General features: G+C 43.1%; 2 long non-coding RNA genes across 4 annotated transcripts; both read left to right on the forward strand.

Moving 5' to 3' along the window:
- Positions 1-2,311: 2,311 nt before the first annotated feature.
- On the forward strand, positions 2,312-6,514 carry LOC124705423. Its single transcript, XR_007003995.1, has 5 exons — positions 2,312-2,740; positions 2,847-2,956; positions 3,670-3,868; positions 3,955-4,030; positions 6,338-6,514. It is a non-coding gene; the product is annotated as an uncharacterized LOC124705423 (long non-coding RNA).
- Positions 6,515-8,223: 1,709 nt separating this feature from the next.
- Positions 8,224-16,255, forward strand: LOC124649780. 3 transcript variants are annotated; one of them, XR_006986794.1, is made up of 5 exons: positions 8,224-8,354; positions 8,441-9,039; positions 9,829-10,064; positions 10,185-10,501; positions 16,050-16,255. It is a non-coding gene; the product is annotated as an uncharacterized LOC124649780 (long non-coding RNA). The 3 variants fall into 3 exon arrangements; XR_006986792.1 differs by having other exon boundaries at positions 9,829-10,501; XR_006986793.1 differs by having other exon boundaries at positions 8,441-8,499; positions 9,829-10,501.
- Positions 16,256-16,665: the final 410 nt, after the last annotated feature.

Raw genomic sequence — 16,665 nt, forward strand, 5'->3', positions numbered from 1 at the left:
TAGACCAGTGGCACTTAAAAAACCGGACAGGGTGTCGGTTCCGGTTTTTTCCGGTCGGACCGCCGGTCCGGTCCGGTTTTTAAAACTATGGTTAGGAGCGCGTAGGATTCTTTTAGGTTAACCGAGCGGCGGGAATATTTGGTGTGAAGGGAAATAAGAGCATCTCTAGTAGCAATCGAAAAAGTGAAAACCGAAAAACTCTAATTCAGTCTCCCGAAAACGTTTGTTCTGTTGATTTTGGCACTCGCACAGAACAGAAACCGTAAAATAGGAAATGAAAAAACGAAATTAAAATTCTCGCGGGAGAATTCATCGATGAACACATATAGATGATAGTTGTTGCTCCGATTGAGCACCAAACTTTACATAATTTGAACTACGAACCTAAATTAACTAGTAACCACCGTCGCGCGACCTAATTTTGACCAAGATTCGGCCCCGGGGGACTCTACAAGCGGCGGCGGAGGTGGTGGCGGAGGAAGGCGAGGCGGCAGACGCATCAAGCTCCTACTCCGAGTCGAACTCGGCGATCTCAAGCATGACGCAGCGTACGCGTTTCTCCCGGCTCGCCTTCTCGTACTCGCGGACCTAGCGGACGGCGTCGGCCTCCTTCCAGCGCCAGCGTGCTCGCGCCTCCGCCTCGGACACGTCCGCTAACTGCGCGATGATGGCGTCCCTCGCCTCCGTTCGCGTACCGCGCGAGCTTCCCCGGGGGCGTGAGCCCCAGTTCGTCCACAAGCGGGCGCTGCGCTTGCACGCGCCCTCCGATGGTACCCATTTGCGCCGCTCCGCCTCCGTGCGAAAAACGGGGGGCCGCAGTGGCGAGTCCCCGCCGCCCAAACCACCGCCTCCCCTAGCGGAGCTTCCGCGGCTAGCCATGGGGAGGTCGAGGTGCGGCGCTGGCGACGATTTCTCGTCGGAGGAGGTGAAGCGAGGCGGTGGCAGCAACGGAGGGGAGTAGGGTTTGGAAACCGAACTCCCCTCCGCGGCCCGTTTTAATACGGGGCGGCCGCCGAGTTTCTCGGGCCCCTGAACTCTGTTTACGGGCCAGGCCGCGAGTTCGAGCTCCGTTCTGGGCCGATTTCGGCCTGAACCCGTAAACTCGCCGGAATTTTTCGGTTCCGGCTCCTTTTTGAGTAAATGTGGATGCCACTCACCCCGAATCACTCGAGCCAATTAGATCACACTAATTACGTTTTCGTGGATCGCCCCATTAAACTCGATTGGAGTCGTCCTTATGGCCTGAATCCAACGGCTAGAACCTCATCTCACCTCCCGAGGCGCCTCAAGACTCACACTAATTGCGTTGCTGAATCCAACCTAACCAACGATTCCCCAGTCCCCACTCTGTTCGATACTCAGCCGCCCACCCTCGTCTCCCCGGCCGACGCCTCCTCTCCCTCATCCATGTCGCCGCCGGCACAGTCCCGCCGTCGCCTCCCCCTCGCCGGTCACCCTTCACCGCTCCCCTAAATCCTCACCGCAGCGCCAACCCGCGGGGCTCCTGGTGGTGGCCGCCAGAGCAACGGGGACAGCAATGGAGGCCAGACCGTGGCTCTTGGCGCCGCCGGCAGGAAAGGCAGGGGGATCAGCGGAGGAAGGCCTGGTGGCGGCCTAACCAGGATGCTGCAGCCGGCGGCCACCTCCCCGACCTTCTCCCCACGCCGGCAACACCCCTGGGCCCGTTGCTCCGGACGCCACCCAGTGAGCATCCTTCCAAATCCCGTTGCGGTCTATCACGTTGAGTGAAATACTCTTTGTGGGTTATTACCAATAATCTTTATTCACGTTACTTTCCATGGATGCATTTCTCAGATTTGCCTCACATGCGTATTGATCTGGGGACACTTTTTTGCTCGTTCAACAATTGATTTGGGGACAGATCTCGGCATAATTGTGTAGTATGCTTGGACAGTGGGATATGAATATATGATTAGTGGAGAGTGGGGTATGATTAGAGGACAGTGGGTTGCTCATGCATTTTTATGCAGGGCACGACTACTACTCATTAGTCAATCTAATCCTTTACCTAGTAGACTGCTCATATTAATGAGCTAAGTGTGCAAATGCTGCTCACCACAAATGATAGGGACATTTAGGCGTGCCAAATATTGTACTGAATTTATATATGTACCTCACAACTATAGTTTCAAATTGGTAATCTTGTTTCTTCATGAAGTTATCATACTGCACGGACGTGTATGTCACCCAGTAGTTTCTGCATGCTGTTTATGCAAGGGCAAGACCTTATGTAGAATAACAGGTTCAGATGAATTCAGATAATTTAATCAGTCATCTCCAAAATTAAGAAGAAAAGTAGCACTACAGTTTACATTTTGAACTTATCATCGGAGTTTAGCCTCGCCATCTCCTTGAAAAACCACTCTGTTTTGCTTATAGTAGTAGACCTGTGTCCTGTTTTTCTTTTCCTGGTCGAATGTGTTACTTGTGTAACCCAATGTTTTAACCATGGGCAATGATTCCTCTGATTTTTCCAGAAAATTTAATGGCTCTGCTCTACACTGAAAATTACAATTTTTGTTTCTGGTTACTAGGAACACTTGACGGGCCGGACACGGCGAAGAGCAAAGCCGCGGTGTACTACTTGGCGTTGGCTGACCTGTGGGAGCACTTTGCTGGGAGCAGTGCCTACGGTCTTGCCGTGCTTGTCCGCCTCCTCGGCCACACCCTACCTCTCCGCCGTCCAGCTATACACAGCGACCAGCCTCACCATCTCCAGGTAATCAAATAGTTCTAGTACTGAACATTTTCTTACTGCAAACTTCAGAATTCGATTCGCAATCGACCACTGGTTTATTGATCCTTGTCTCCAAACTCATGTGCAGCGAGAGGTTTGTAGGGCCAGCATACAACAGTGATGTCTTGTCATCGAAGCCTGAATTTTCAGTACATGGAGTGGGACTAACCTTACAGCAGAGTGCCCCTGTCTCATAAGGTGCCAATCTTCTACCATTGCTTTCTTCAGGTTTGGAACTGGTTTGTCAGCGATCCTGATCATCGGTTGTTGATGGAGCAAGTGTCAGAGCTGGCACAAGATTATCATTCCAAATCCCGTTCCTATCTATCATGTTGACTGAATGTGTACCATTAGTGGGGAAAAACCACACATGAATCCTCTCCGCCACGGTGTTCTAGCGTTAGGGTTCGGTCCAGATGTATGCGGGACATTACTCAGATTGTTAGCCCATCAATCTTCTGCAGGAAATAAAAACACTTGGTAGCCATGTCAGTTTACTCCCCCCCCCCCCCCAAGAAAAAGAAAGCTTTGGCTGCTGCATTTTAATTTATATGTATCCAGATTGTTACTATTAGCACATAGCGTCTAGTGGTGTGAGGTGCTTTGGTTCCTGAGGATGGTTACTCCCTAGTCGTCACATACGTCCTTGATTGATTTTTTTACTTTTACTTTCTGTTCATGGATGAATGGCAAGGTGGTAGAGAGAATCATGCCATGTGGAAGCGGGGAAAGCTGTTTTCACTTGATTAGAAACTTGTCGGCCTATCATGTATACAACTCGATTCTTTTTTTTCTTTCATAGTTCTTTGCTTATCATTCATAGGAGGTGATGAAACTATCATTCTTATTTGAAGCAAGTACTTACTAGTTGTTTCGGTGCTCACTAAGGTTTCCTTGCTAACTTATTGCAGATACCTTTGGATGCGGCTTCTGGCTCGGCATCGACATCGGCGTTGGATGCACCCCTGGAGCTAGCCTTCCACCTGTCTCTCGTGCCGAAGTAGATCGGTGGTGATCTCTTTTGGCAGCGGATAGGGGCACTGCTGGTGCTGCCAGAGAGAACACTGTTGTCCTTGCGTCCTGCTGCTTGGCATCAACTATGGTGATGAGGTAGTCGCACTCTCTTTAACTCTACTGGTTCCCTATGCATGGTTGCTGCAGATGCTGATCTGATGTGTGTTCTTGCCAAATGCAAGGAATAGGCTGGGAGAGGGCAACATTTCCGGAAGAAATCTTTGAAGGAAAATTCGGTGTCTTGAGGCCACTCTGGATGTATGCACATGTTTTCACAATGTTCAAATTCGGTGTTCTAGCATTAGGGTTTGGTCCCGATGTATGCGGGACATTACTTGGTTTGTTAGCCCACCAATCTTTCTGCAGGAAATAAAAACACTCGGTAGCCCATGCCGCTTTACTCCCTCCCGAAGAAAAAAGAATGCTTTGGCTGCTGCCTTTTAATTTATATGTATCCAGATTGTTACTAATAGCAAATAGCGTCTAGTGGTGTGAAGGTGATTTGGTTCCCAAGGAAGGCTGGCCTCGAGATTTTTTAAAGCTTGTCCTGGTTGTCACATGCGTCCTTGATTTATTTTTGTTACTTTTACTTCCTGTTCATCGATGAATGGCTAGGCAGTATAGAGAAGCATGCCATGTGTGTAAGCAGGGAAATATATTTTCACTTGATTCGAAACTCTGTTTTTGATACAACTTAGTTCTTTTTTTCTTTCATAGTTCTTTGCTTATCATTCATAGGCGGTGATGAAACTATCATTCTTATTTGAAGCAACTACTTATTAGTCGTTTTGGTTTTCACTAAGGTTTCCTTACTAACTTATTGCAGATACCCGTGGCTGCGGCTTTTGGCTCGGCATCAACATCGGCGGTGGATGCACCCCTGGAGCCAGCCTTCCACCTTTCTCTCGCACCGAAGTAGACCGGTGGTGATCTCTCTTGGAAGCAGATGCAGCAGATGAGGGGCGCTGCTGGTGTCGCCAGAGAACACTGTCGTCCTTGCGTCCTGCTGCTTGGCTTCAACTATAGCGATGAGGTAATCCCACTCTCTTCAACCCTACCGGTTCCCTATGCATGGTTGTTGTAGATGGTGATCTGCTGTGTGTTTTTGCCAAATGCAAGGAATATGTGCTAGGATAGGGCAGGATTTCCGGAAGAAATCTTTCAAGGAAAATTCAGTGTCTTGAGGCCAGTCTGGATGTATGTACATGTTTGCACAATGTTCAAATTTATACACCTGTTTTCTCTAATTTGCAGAATCCGTCTAGACAACTAGAGACCTTTGTGTTGTCACCTGTGCCCCTCCATATTTCATTGTGATGTGACCGTCTTATAATTGTACCTTTGTTCATTTTTTTGGGTAGAGGGCTAAGCCCCTTTATTCGGGTACATATTTTTCTCTATTTTTTTTACAATGGCGAGCCTCTGCTTTGCTTACTATTCTTTGTGTGTCGTGGTGAATTTTTGGTAACCATTTTTTTCTGGTTCTGTGTGAAGGTTTTTACTACCAAAATATGTCTTGTCTTCTTTACTCAACTTCCCAGGCATAATCTTTGAGCCTCTGTTTTTCTTGACTAAAAAAGATAAGGAAAATTCTTCACCTGGGTACATGTTTTGTTCTGGTCTGTCCAAGGGCGAGTTATGTTTTGCAAACATCGTTTCCCTCTTATTTTCGTGTTGTGGGGGGATTCTTACCAATATTTTCTGTCTTTTTGTGTGAAGATTTATCTGGTTCATTGCGAAGATTCTTACTACCAGAGCCTGTCTTGTCTTCTTTAGTCTCCTTCCCATGCATAAATTTGGAACACTGTTTTTTAGGATAAATAGAAATAAGGAAAATGCTCTTTGTTGTGACCAAGTGAACACCACACTTCCTCTCCGTGCCTCTATAATACATGCTGCATTTCATTTGCTTCAACCATGAATAGAAATTTGCGTAGTAGTAAAGACTGAAGAGCATTTCTACATGATGCGGTAGCATTGGATCAATTTTCAGTAACATTTAACATGATGCCTCCGCCTTCTCGCTGCTGGCCAATTGGTTTCCATTTAGAGCCTAGATGTTGTGCATCTGATACAAGTGGAACATTACACCTGCTTCTTCTTTTCTGAACATAAAAAGGCTCAGCTTACTTGGATGACTGATTTATATTTTGCTAGCTTTCGGTTTCAGAAATTGTGCATTATGAGATTCTTTATACAAACTGTTTTTGTTTGATCCTGATATAGTTCATATACTGCGATTTCATCCGATTTCAGTGCAGTTGGTCACCCTCGATAAGCTGGTTTGTTTGTTGCGTTCGCCGAAACAATAAAACAAGCATTACTATTGTCTCACAATTAGTTTGCTCTGAATGTGTTAGGATGTGCTACCAGCTAGCTATGCATGTGCCATTTTTAAATTTAACATGATTTCTTACTACCCTCATTGTTGGCCGGTTGGATTGCATTCTGAGTTCAAATGCTCTCCATCTGTTACAAGTAAACCATTTACCCCTTGTTTGATGCGATCTTAAGTTCACATGTGGTATGTCCTTGTAATGATATCATTGCACTTGATACTTTCAGGGAATCAATTATCGACTTCTACACTACTTCTGGGCATGCTGGTCCGTTGATCTTGCCCGCCCGTGGGCCATGTCACACGGGTTGCCGGAGGTGGCTGCTGCAAGGCGGTGGCAAGGTTGTCGCCGACCACACCCTTCCCGTGTCCTCGTGGTTCTCCTCCCACGTCCTTGGTGGGAGCAAGGCCCCTGCTGTGCAGCTTGTGAGACATCTTATCCCTCGTCTGCTGTGTGTGTTTTAGGACGCTGCTCGGCTGTAAAAAAAGTAAATTCTTGGCGCTGCTTTTACTACTTCTCGAGTTGATCCTGAGAACTGCTGTTTGTAGATTCTGGACTTCATGGCTTAATTCTGATTCGTTTGATTAGTTATAAGGATTCACTCCTTTTTTAGTGTCCCAATACATCTTTGTGTTTGTATATTTAATTTATTTCACGTGATGATGGATAAACTGTCACAGTATGAGAGGTGATTCTTATTTTTACATGTGACGATTTCTCCCTCTATGGATAACAATTTGGTGTTGCTATTATTGAAATAGAGGGCACTCTTGTAAGTGGAGCACATGCCATGCTTGAACAGTTCAATTTAGGATTTGAAAATGATGTGGAAGTTCTCTGTTTATTGATCCTTCATCTCAACCTTGTTTTTTTTTGTTAAAAGTGATACTTGTGAGAAATTAACATGTTACTTTTCAGGTAAGAGCAGTCTGTTGTTGTCTAGATTTAGCTTGTAATGAAATCACTGCAATAAGCCACTTATGCTCGTATAAGAAAAGTTGATAACCATATGTCCTATTTTTCCAATATTGTAATCCTTTTCATGTTCAGGACTAGCCATGCCTGTCTATGAACGGTTAAATACACTACAACAGGACTCTGTATATGCATAATCCATCATGAACTTTGATTTCTAATTATTTCCTGGGATGCTCGAAACCTAGATTTCGTATGTGCTATGTCATTAGCTATGTTTAGTAGTACGTTGCTCGCGATCAGTGTATGTGTTGCGCGTAATTATCCTCCTTTCTGCAGCGCTGGCCTCCCCAAGCTGCTGGTGGCTTCCACCCAGAGCTGATGCCGTCGGCGTTCTTCCCTGACGACGTCGTTGAGCTGCTGCTGGCCAGAACACCAATGTGCTGCTCACTCGCCGCCTTGCAGTCTGATACCATAAAGAGCCTATAGCTTTTCCCCGGCGATGCTCAAGGTATGTGCATCAGCCAAATTCCCTCTTCTTTTAGTTCCAAGATTTCCAAGGCCGAATTGGTGTCTTGTGGTGGCATTGTGGATAGCTGACCGTGCTGGTCAGAAGTAGCTTAGGCTACTAAGCTGTTAGCATGGTGACGCAATTCATAGCAGGTTTGACTGTTCAGAGGAGCAGGGGAGTAGAGTGGTTTTTGTCTATTGGTTTTGGTTTTGGTGAATTAAGTTGGTGTTATCGTATTTTGCTGTGCCTAGGCTTGTACATAATAAGTAGATCTTACTCTTTTTTGTTCAAAAAGGCTACAATAGTGTTAAAATGAAGTTGCTGATAGCCTAATAATATTTCACCCAAATTGTGATTGAACTATCAGTATCCAAGCGGCCATAGAATGTTAACTGCAGCTTGTATCCAGATTTGACAAAGCGTAGACATGTATTACATTGTAACTCATAATTGCCTTGTTCCCACAATTACCACCGAGTGCCCTCAAATTAGTAGATATGCTATTATGGAACAAGAGTTGGGTACAGTTGTACCATTTGTTTCCTTGACCAGAAGGTAGCCTATTCCATTCATATTCTCAGTTTGTAGGTTTGACACATTGTCTGAGTCGTACCATCATATTCTCAGTTTTAAAAGGTGTTTACTTGCTTGGTCGCTTGCTTATTTGTCTTTTCTCCTTCAGAGGGATGTATTGGTTCCAGGTCTTGATCGCAGTGACCTGATAGCAAGTGCAAAGACGGGAACTGGAGAAGGCTTTAGCATTTGGTATACACATGATCAAGCAAATAATTGAGAAGAACGAAGGGCGGAGTCTTGGGTACACATTTATCTTGGTTTTGCAACTACGTGTAACGCAACAACATAATTAGTTGATCCTAACTATGTTATTTTTCCTTTTGGTAGGTGAGGTCGTTTCCCTCTAGATTCGGTTCTTGCACCCATTAGAGAGTTGGCTAAACTAGGTATGTTTGCATGTGTGACCCTTGAGGTTGTTTACTGTGCATTATTTTTGTTAAGCTATGTAAGGTGGAAGTACTGGGTTAATTCATAGTCATGGTAAATGAATACAAACTGCAAGAACTTTACTGCCTCTACCCATATCTCGTGAAACTCCGCAAGGTAGTTTTTGATGGATTTTATTATTGATATGCATTTGCTCATGAGAAGGTGGCCATCAAAATTATGTAGGACTCTCTTAGTTTTTGTTTGCTTAAATGGAATTTGGTTTCTTCCCACTTGTAAAAAGAATAAAACAGAGATAAGAGACAATCAGACTAAGCCTTGAGCATGTTATTTGCGCTGAAGATTCATGTTGCTAATTTCTGAGATATGTACTGCTATGCTTTACTTGTCCTTTTTTATGTCCTAATCAGTCCTTTGTTCTCTCCATGCTTCACTAGGATGGTTATTAAGATGACAACTAGCTGAAGGAATCAAATTCTAGGCTATCGTACTCACGATGACATCAAAGCGCACCATTCTTAGTAATCTAATAATGACAGGTTAATGCATTTCAAGCATTGTGGTTTCAAGCATAATGCTTTACTTGTCCTTTTACCTCTTTCTTTTGCTTATATTTCTTAGTTTCAAGCATTGTGGTTTCCCCTTGCATTTGTTGATACATGTTGGCTAAACTATTCCGTGTTAGCAATTCTGGATAGAGTATACCTATACCAGCCTTTTGTTGTTTCCTGCTAGTATGTGCATTTTCTTTTGGGAACTGTCCAACTGAATAGTTTAGAGGACCAATATATGTAGATTCTTGTAGTTGCACTAACATGTCATGATGCAGAATGTGAAAAATGGATGTCCTGAATTTTTTTCCATTTCTTTGTGGGGAAGAAATAGCAAAAAATGTGTTATGTTATGGTATTTTCTATATAGTGAATGTATGATTGATGTCCTGGAAACATTCTGGTGTGTTCCGTTAACTTATTGTAGCTGATCTGGAGTAGATTTCCAAAGTGTCATATTATATATCTTATATGACTTATACAAAACAATTAATGTTGCCTAAGATGAAATTGCATCCTAGCTTTGAACCTTTTATAAACTCATCAGTAGCTATCTATGATGTCTATGTTAGTTGCTTCAAGGTTGCTTCTTCTTACACTTGATAAGAATTATCGGATCTGGCACATGCCTTGACTAAATACATTCTTTTGTTTGATTGTGTGGTGGCCTTGTACACGTCCTGGTGTTGCAGTGTTGTGTGTGGATTATGTTGAAACCATCCTCCCAATTTATTGTTGCTAAAACTGGTCAGCTGACCAGTATGTTTTTTTTTCCAGGATATTGTGGAGGAATAGATGGCTGTAAGCATACGGACAGGCGTCTCGTCGGCGCCGCTGCTAGCCACATCTGGCCCATGTGTGATTTATTGTTGAAGTTGCTTGTAATGTACTAGTACAAGTGTGTAAAATCCCTAAGAGCTCTAAGCTCCCAGGGTTTTGGGGTGCTGTTGTTGCTTCTGCGGTAGCTCCAATCGAGTGTTGACATGGTATAGTCGGTTCATTCTTAGGCCCAGGTCGGTTGGGGCATTGTTTGCCTTTTTTTGTGGATTATGTGTCGAGTTCATGGGCTACTGGGCTAAGCTGTGGCAGAAGTGCTAACTTATGTTCTCACCTCGTGCTCCTATTCTGCCCAGGGCGCTGCCGCCGCTTCCGTACGGATACTCTCTCCTCCAACTTCGGTTCTTCCTCTTGCGCCACCCAACATCTGCTAAGATGAGGATGGTAGGAGCACTGGTGAAGAAGAGGCAGGGATGGGGAAATAGCCATCGGGGGAAGGAGGTCGAGCAAGGGAGGTTACGGTGTTGCCCAGCTGGGAGATTTTCTCAAACCACACCGGCGGCGGCTGAAGTTCCCTTGCGGTGAAGGCAGCGGCAAGGGATCTTACGAAGCTCCAGGACATAGGAGTTGACGCCTCGTTGCTGGTGATGTGGACAGAGAGAAGATCAGTTTGGTGAGCACTCTTTCTCCCTTCTACCATTTTTTTGTTATGTTCCCAGTTCGTAGTTTGATTGAGACCACTAAATCATGATGTGCCAAGAGGTGCTGACCTAATTGAGATGATCAGTTGTCGAAAAGGGATCTAACTGATGATGTCTATGCACTGGTCATTTTTTCAGTTCCTAGACCTAAAGATAGTAATTTGTTTTGATGCTTCTTGGTAGTGTTACAGAAGATTTTGTACAAATTAAGACTGCATAGTGCCATGCTTAAAAATGATCTAGGTGGTAAACTGGTCATCTGACAGTTTTGTGGTGTTTTTTTGTATGTGGAACTAGAATTAGGATTCAAACTGATGTCTCATTATTGTGGAACAGATCACTACACAGGTGCTCTTACTGAAGGTAGATAGGGCCTCAAAGAGTTCTCAGTTATCTTAGCATCCATTGCTCTAGGAAAATCCCTTAGTATTGCAATTAGAAAAGCACTTGGGGTAGTTAACTAATCTTGACTTCAGTCCTATGGATGTGTATGTGTGTGTGCTCACGTTTCTTCAGTTTTACCGGTATAGAAGAAGAGGTTTGCTCCCTGTTTACGGAGTGTTTTCAGTTTGTTCATGCATGATCAAATTGTTACTTATCATGAAATCCTAAGTATGGTCTGATATATTAGGTTAGTTTCTGTTTCTTATTCTGTGGGATGTTCTAGGAAAAGCATATATACCAAGAGCCAAAAGGATAATTATTCAGTTTGGAGTTGATCATTCCATTGAGTGGATTAGTGAAAGAAATCGATGTTTTAAGTCCATGGAAAGGCAATCTGTTACTGTTGCGTATTTCTCGACTCTAATTGTGCACCGAGCAATGGTAATAATCAGTTTTCGGCGTATGTTGGATCTCATTGGTATGTTCTAAAACATGCTACCTTATGTAGAATGAACTTTTTCGTTGCAAGATATGAGTCCAAGATATAGCACCAAATAAGAATTGGTGGTTCCCTTTCATGTGATCAGTGTAGTTGTTAAGCCTTGGAAGAAGGTAGTGTATAACGCAGTTACAATGAAAATTTTGGAAATAAGACGGCTAGCACCATGTGACTTATGTGTTGCCTAAGATGCTTGACATTTTCTTACAGTCTGGTAAGAATTTTTAAGTCACCTGATGTGTGTTGGCTTTCGCTTAGGTAGAAGTTAGTTCTTATAGTTGTTGATAATGACGCATCGATTATGGCTTGTGAAAAATCTGGTCTTAAAAAGCCAACTTGGACTACTGAAAATGTTCCCTGTAAAATTTTGGTTGTGCCACTTAAAATGCACTAATGGACTTATGACTATCCCTTCATGTAAGGGCAATCGAAGTACTAGGAGCAATGGCTTTTAAATGATATCATCAGTTTAGTGTACACATTGTTCATCGTAGATGGTGCATGCGTACTAACTTGCTAGAATTTGTGTAATTAAAAGGGAGATTCATCACCATTTTTGTCATGTTTTACAACTTAGTTTCTGTCGACTGTGGAGTAGGAATATGCACATGTTAATGTCTGAACAGTTACATGAAATGTTTCAAGATTCACTGATTCCTTTTTTTGAACCTATGTAGGTGTTTCAAGATTTATATAACATGTATAAATGAAGATGAGGTGCGGGATATGGCTGAAGGTGTTGCTCTAAAACTTGCTGCAAGCATCCCTGTGTTGTCACGAAGGGAAACCGATTATTTTGAGCACTGAACATTGATATTCTTTACATTGATGCATTTGTATATTGTAATATTGATCGTGAAGGGAGGTAAATGAAATTTGATAGATTCCTTGCAACTATTTTTTTAGAAATTAGTATAATGCTCAGAATAAGCTAGATTAGAAAAGCTATTCAGCTTGTCTGGTGTTATCAAGCGTTCAAAAATCTATTTGGTCAGGTATATATATTTTAGCCTAAAACCAAAACATCTCGGAGATAAAGAAAGAAATGCTAGCAGAAAAAAATGGGTGCGTCAAAGCACACAAGGTTGTGGTTAAAAACATTCTAAAAGATTGATGTAAAGGTTGTGTCGCTGTCGTTCTATAACATGTACTGGCTGATGAAATCGTCATGCGCTGATGGAGAGTTGTGCAGTTTGCACTTCATTCCTCTTTTATCATCCATCATTTTTGCCGTGTTATCAAAATGTGCAGAAAGTTTGTAGTCAAAATTTAGTAACACCAGGGTCATGCTGCCAAATGGCTAGCAAGGGTTTGCAACTAGCTAATTATTGACTGCCTTCACTCGTAATAGTCTAGCTTGGACGTGGGTTGATCTTGCCATTCGCTAAAAGCACTGGCTTGGTCGGAGGGGCGATGAAGCTATGGTTGATTTCGGCGAGTTGATTTTAATTGTGCCCTGGGACCTTTTCCAACAAAAAAAAGGCTCCTACAATCTTTTTCTCGGTGAGGTCGTCGCTCGAGCTGCTAGACAGGTTAAAGGTTAGGGGAAGATGATGGCGCTGGTGGGCGGAGTGAGAGCTGATGGAAATATTGCTTTCTGTAGTGCTCAGATATGGTAATTGAATAAAAGTTGTCTCATTTATATGTGAGCGATCCACTATACAATTGTGTTAGCATTGGAGACAAACATGGGATAGATTTTTTAATCTTTTGGATGCTACTAATTTTCTCGAGATATGAAGAGTTTTGTGGAGTTATGAGAGTGCGTCCATCCTTGTTGGAAAGCAGTGGTACTCCGTAGAAACAAACGTGAGAGATATTCCTGGATTGCTTTGGTACCAGTAGTTTCCTCGAGATATGGTTTGTAGAGTTATGAGATGGAGGAAACCAGCACTGCTCCTCAAACTTTGGTCCGTGCAGTTAGTGATAGCATAAAGCAATCACCTCCATGCGTGTGCCTCCTCGATTATGTTTTCGGGCTGGTTTGGTTTCCCTTGCCAAGTGTGTGTTGCTTTTCATCTCAACCCCACATTCTCCATCTATCTCCCAACAATAGCTGCAAGATTGGAGATTGGAACCGTCCCTTCTATTCCCTCCAGCTATGTCTCTCCTCTACTATAAGTACAAGGCCGTGGTCACCCAGCCGCGCGTCGGCTAGCGCGTGACAAGTGACTTAGACTTTGACTCTTGCTCGTCGAGGAGAGGAGAGGAGACTGCCATGATGCTCCACGGAGGAGGAAATCCAGGAGAGGAGAGGACTTGGCCATGGCAGTTTGGAAGAGGAGAGACGAGGCTGGCTGGATCGAGATGATCAAGCAAACGAGGTCTCCTTCCTATCATCTTGCAGGTGACTTCTTCCCACGCATGAATCCTTTGCATTTTTCCCGGCGCGCGGCGCATACGTACTCAGTGTTTGATGGCCGATGGCCGATGATTAGTTGATGTAGAAGCTGAGCTTCTTGTAGAGCGTCCTCCAACTTCGGTTCTTCCTCTTCCGTATGGATACTCTCACTTAAGATGAGGATGGTAGGAGAACCGGTGAAGAAGAGGCAGGGATGGGGAAATAGCCGTCGGGGGAAGGAGGTCGAGCAAGGGAGGTTACGGTGTTGCCCAGCTGGGAGATTTTCTCAGACCACACAGGCGGCGGCTGAAGTTCCCTTGCGGTGAAGGCAGCGGCAAGGGACCTTACGAAGCTCCAGGACATAGGAGTTGGCGCCTCGTTGCTGGCGATGTGGACAAAGAGAAGATCAGTTTGGTGAGCACTCTTTCTCCCTTCTATCATTTTTTTGTTATGTTCCCAGTTCATAGTTTGATTGAGGCAACTAAATCATGATGGACCTAATTGAGATGATCAGTTGGTCGAAAAAGGATCTAACTGATGATGTCTATGCACTGGTCATTTGTTCAGTTCCTAGACCTAAAGATAGTAATTTGTTTTGAAGTTTCTTGGTAGTGTTAGAGAAGATTTTGTACAAATTAAGACTGCGTAGTGCCATGCTTAAAAATGATCTAGGTGGTAAACTGGTCATCTGACAGTTTTGTGGTGTTTTTTTTGTATGTGGAACTAGAATCAGGATTCAAACTGATGTCTCGTTATTGTGGAACAGATCACTACACAGGTGCTCTTACGGAAGGTAGATAGGGCCTCAAAGAGTTCTCAGCTATCTTAGCATCCATTGCTCTAGGAAAATCCCTTAGTATTGCAATTAGAGAAGCACTTGGGGTAGTTAACTAATCTTGACTTCAGTCCTATGGATGTGTATGTGTGTGTGCTCACGGTTCTTCAGTTTTACCGGTGTAGAAGAAGAGGTTTGCTCCCTGTTTACGGAGTGTTTTCAGTTTGTTCATGCATGATCAAATATTACCATGAAATCCTAAGTACAGTCTGATATATTAGGTTAGTTTCTGTTGCTTATTCTGTGGGATGTTCTAGGGAAAGCATATATACCAAGAACCAAAAGGATAATTATTCAGTTTGGAGTTGATCATTCCATTGAGTGGATTACTGAAAGAAATCGATGTTTTAAGTCCATGGAAAGGGAATCTGTTACTGTGGCGTATTTCTCGACTCTAATTGTGCACCGAGAAATGGTAACAATCAATTTTCGGCGTGATCGGTGTATTTGTTAAGCCTTGGAAGAAGGTAGCGTATAACGCAGTTACAGTGAAAATTTTGGAAATAAGACGGCTAGCACCATGTGTTGCCTAAGATGCTTGACATTTTCTTACAGTCTGGTAAGAATTTTTAAGTCAACTGATGTGTGTTGGCTTTCGCTTAGGTAGAAGTTAGTTCTTATAGTTGCAGATAATGACGCATTGGTTATTCTCAATATGGCTTGTGAAAAATCTGCTATTAAAAAGCCAACTTGGACTACTGAAAATGTTCCCTGTAAAATTTTGGTTGTGCCACTTAAAATGCACTAATGGACTTATGACTATCCCTTCATGCAAGGGCAATCGAAGTACTAGGAGCAATGGCTTTTAAAGGACATTATCAGTTTAGTGTACACATTGTTCATCGTAGATGGTGCATGCGTACTAACTTGCTAGAATTTGCGTAATTAAAAGGGAGATTCATCACAATTTCCAGGGCCCCTCTAAATCTTCTGTTTGAGTCTCCTTAGGCCAGTCTACCACTTTTGTCAGTGCTATTGCCCTATCTTTTGATTCAAATTTATGCTTCTGTCTTTTACTCGAGCAATCGCTGCAATACAGCAAGTGTTGGGTTTTCTTATGTAGCACTAATTATTGAGCATAATTAATAGTGCTATTATTCAGACATGCTTTTGACTTGTTTTAATGGAAGTATATTCTGAAGCAAAGTGTCATTGATCATTGCCTTGATATGTATGCTTGCGCTCCGACGTTGTCTTGCTAACCCAGCAATCTAAAGATGCTAATAAGTTATCTGAATGCATAGTGAATATCCCGCGAGATGGATGTTCCCGCGAGGGTATTTTGCCTTGCACTGCATGTGATCAAGTTAGGACTTGGTTTTCTGTTTACAAAGTAAATTTTGTCATGTTTTACAAGTTAGTTTCTGTCGACTGCGGAGTAGGAATATGCACATGTTAATGTCTGAACAGTTACATGAAATGTTCCAAGATTCACTGATTCCTTTTTTTGACCCTATGTAGATAATAACATGTATAAATGAAGATGAGGTGCGGGATATGGCTGAAGGGGTTGCTCTAAAACTTGCTGCAAGCATCCCTGTGTTGTCACGAAGGGAAACCGATTAATTTTGAGCAATGAACATTGATATTCTTTACATTGATGCATTTGTATATTGTAATATTGATTGTAAAGGGGGGTAAATGAAAATTGATAGATTCCTTGCAAATATTTTTTTAGAAATTAGTATAATACTCAGAACAAGCTAGATTAGAAAAGCTATTCAGCGTGTCTGGTGTTATCAAGCTTTCAAAAATCTATTTGGTCAGGTATATATATAGCCTAAAACCAAAACATCTTGGAGATAAAGAAAGAAATGCTAGCAGAAAAAATGGGTGCGTCAAAGCACACAAGGTTGTGGTTAAAAATATTCTAAAAGATTGATGTAAAGGTTGTGTCGCTGTCGTTCTATAACATGTACTGGCTGATGAAATCGTCATGCGCTGATGGAGAGTTGTGCTGTTTGCACTTCATTCCTCTTTTATCATCCATCATTTTTGCCGTGTTATCAAAATGTGCAGAAAGTTTGTAGTCAAAATTTTGTAACACTAGGGTCATGCTGCCAAATGGCTAGCAATG

The sequence above is a fragment of the Lolium rigidum genome, chromosome 4, assembly GCF_022539505.1.
Source record: "Lolium rigidum isolate FL_2022 chromosome 4, APGP_CSIRO_Lrig_0.1, whole genome shotgun sequence".
Lineage (NCBI taxonomy): Eukaryota > Viridiplantae > Streptophyta > Magnoliopsida > Poales > Poaceae > Lolium > Lolium rigidum.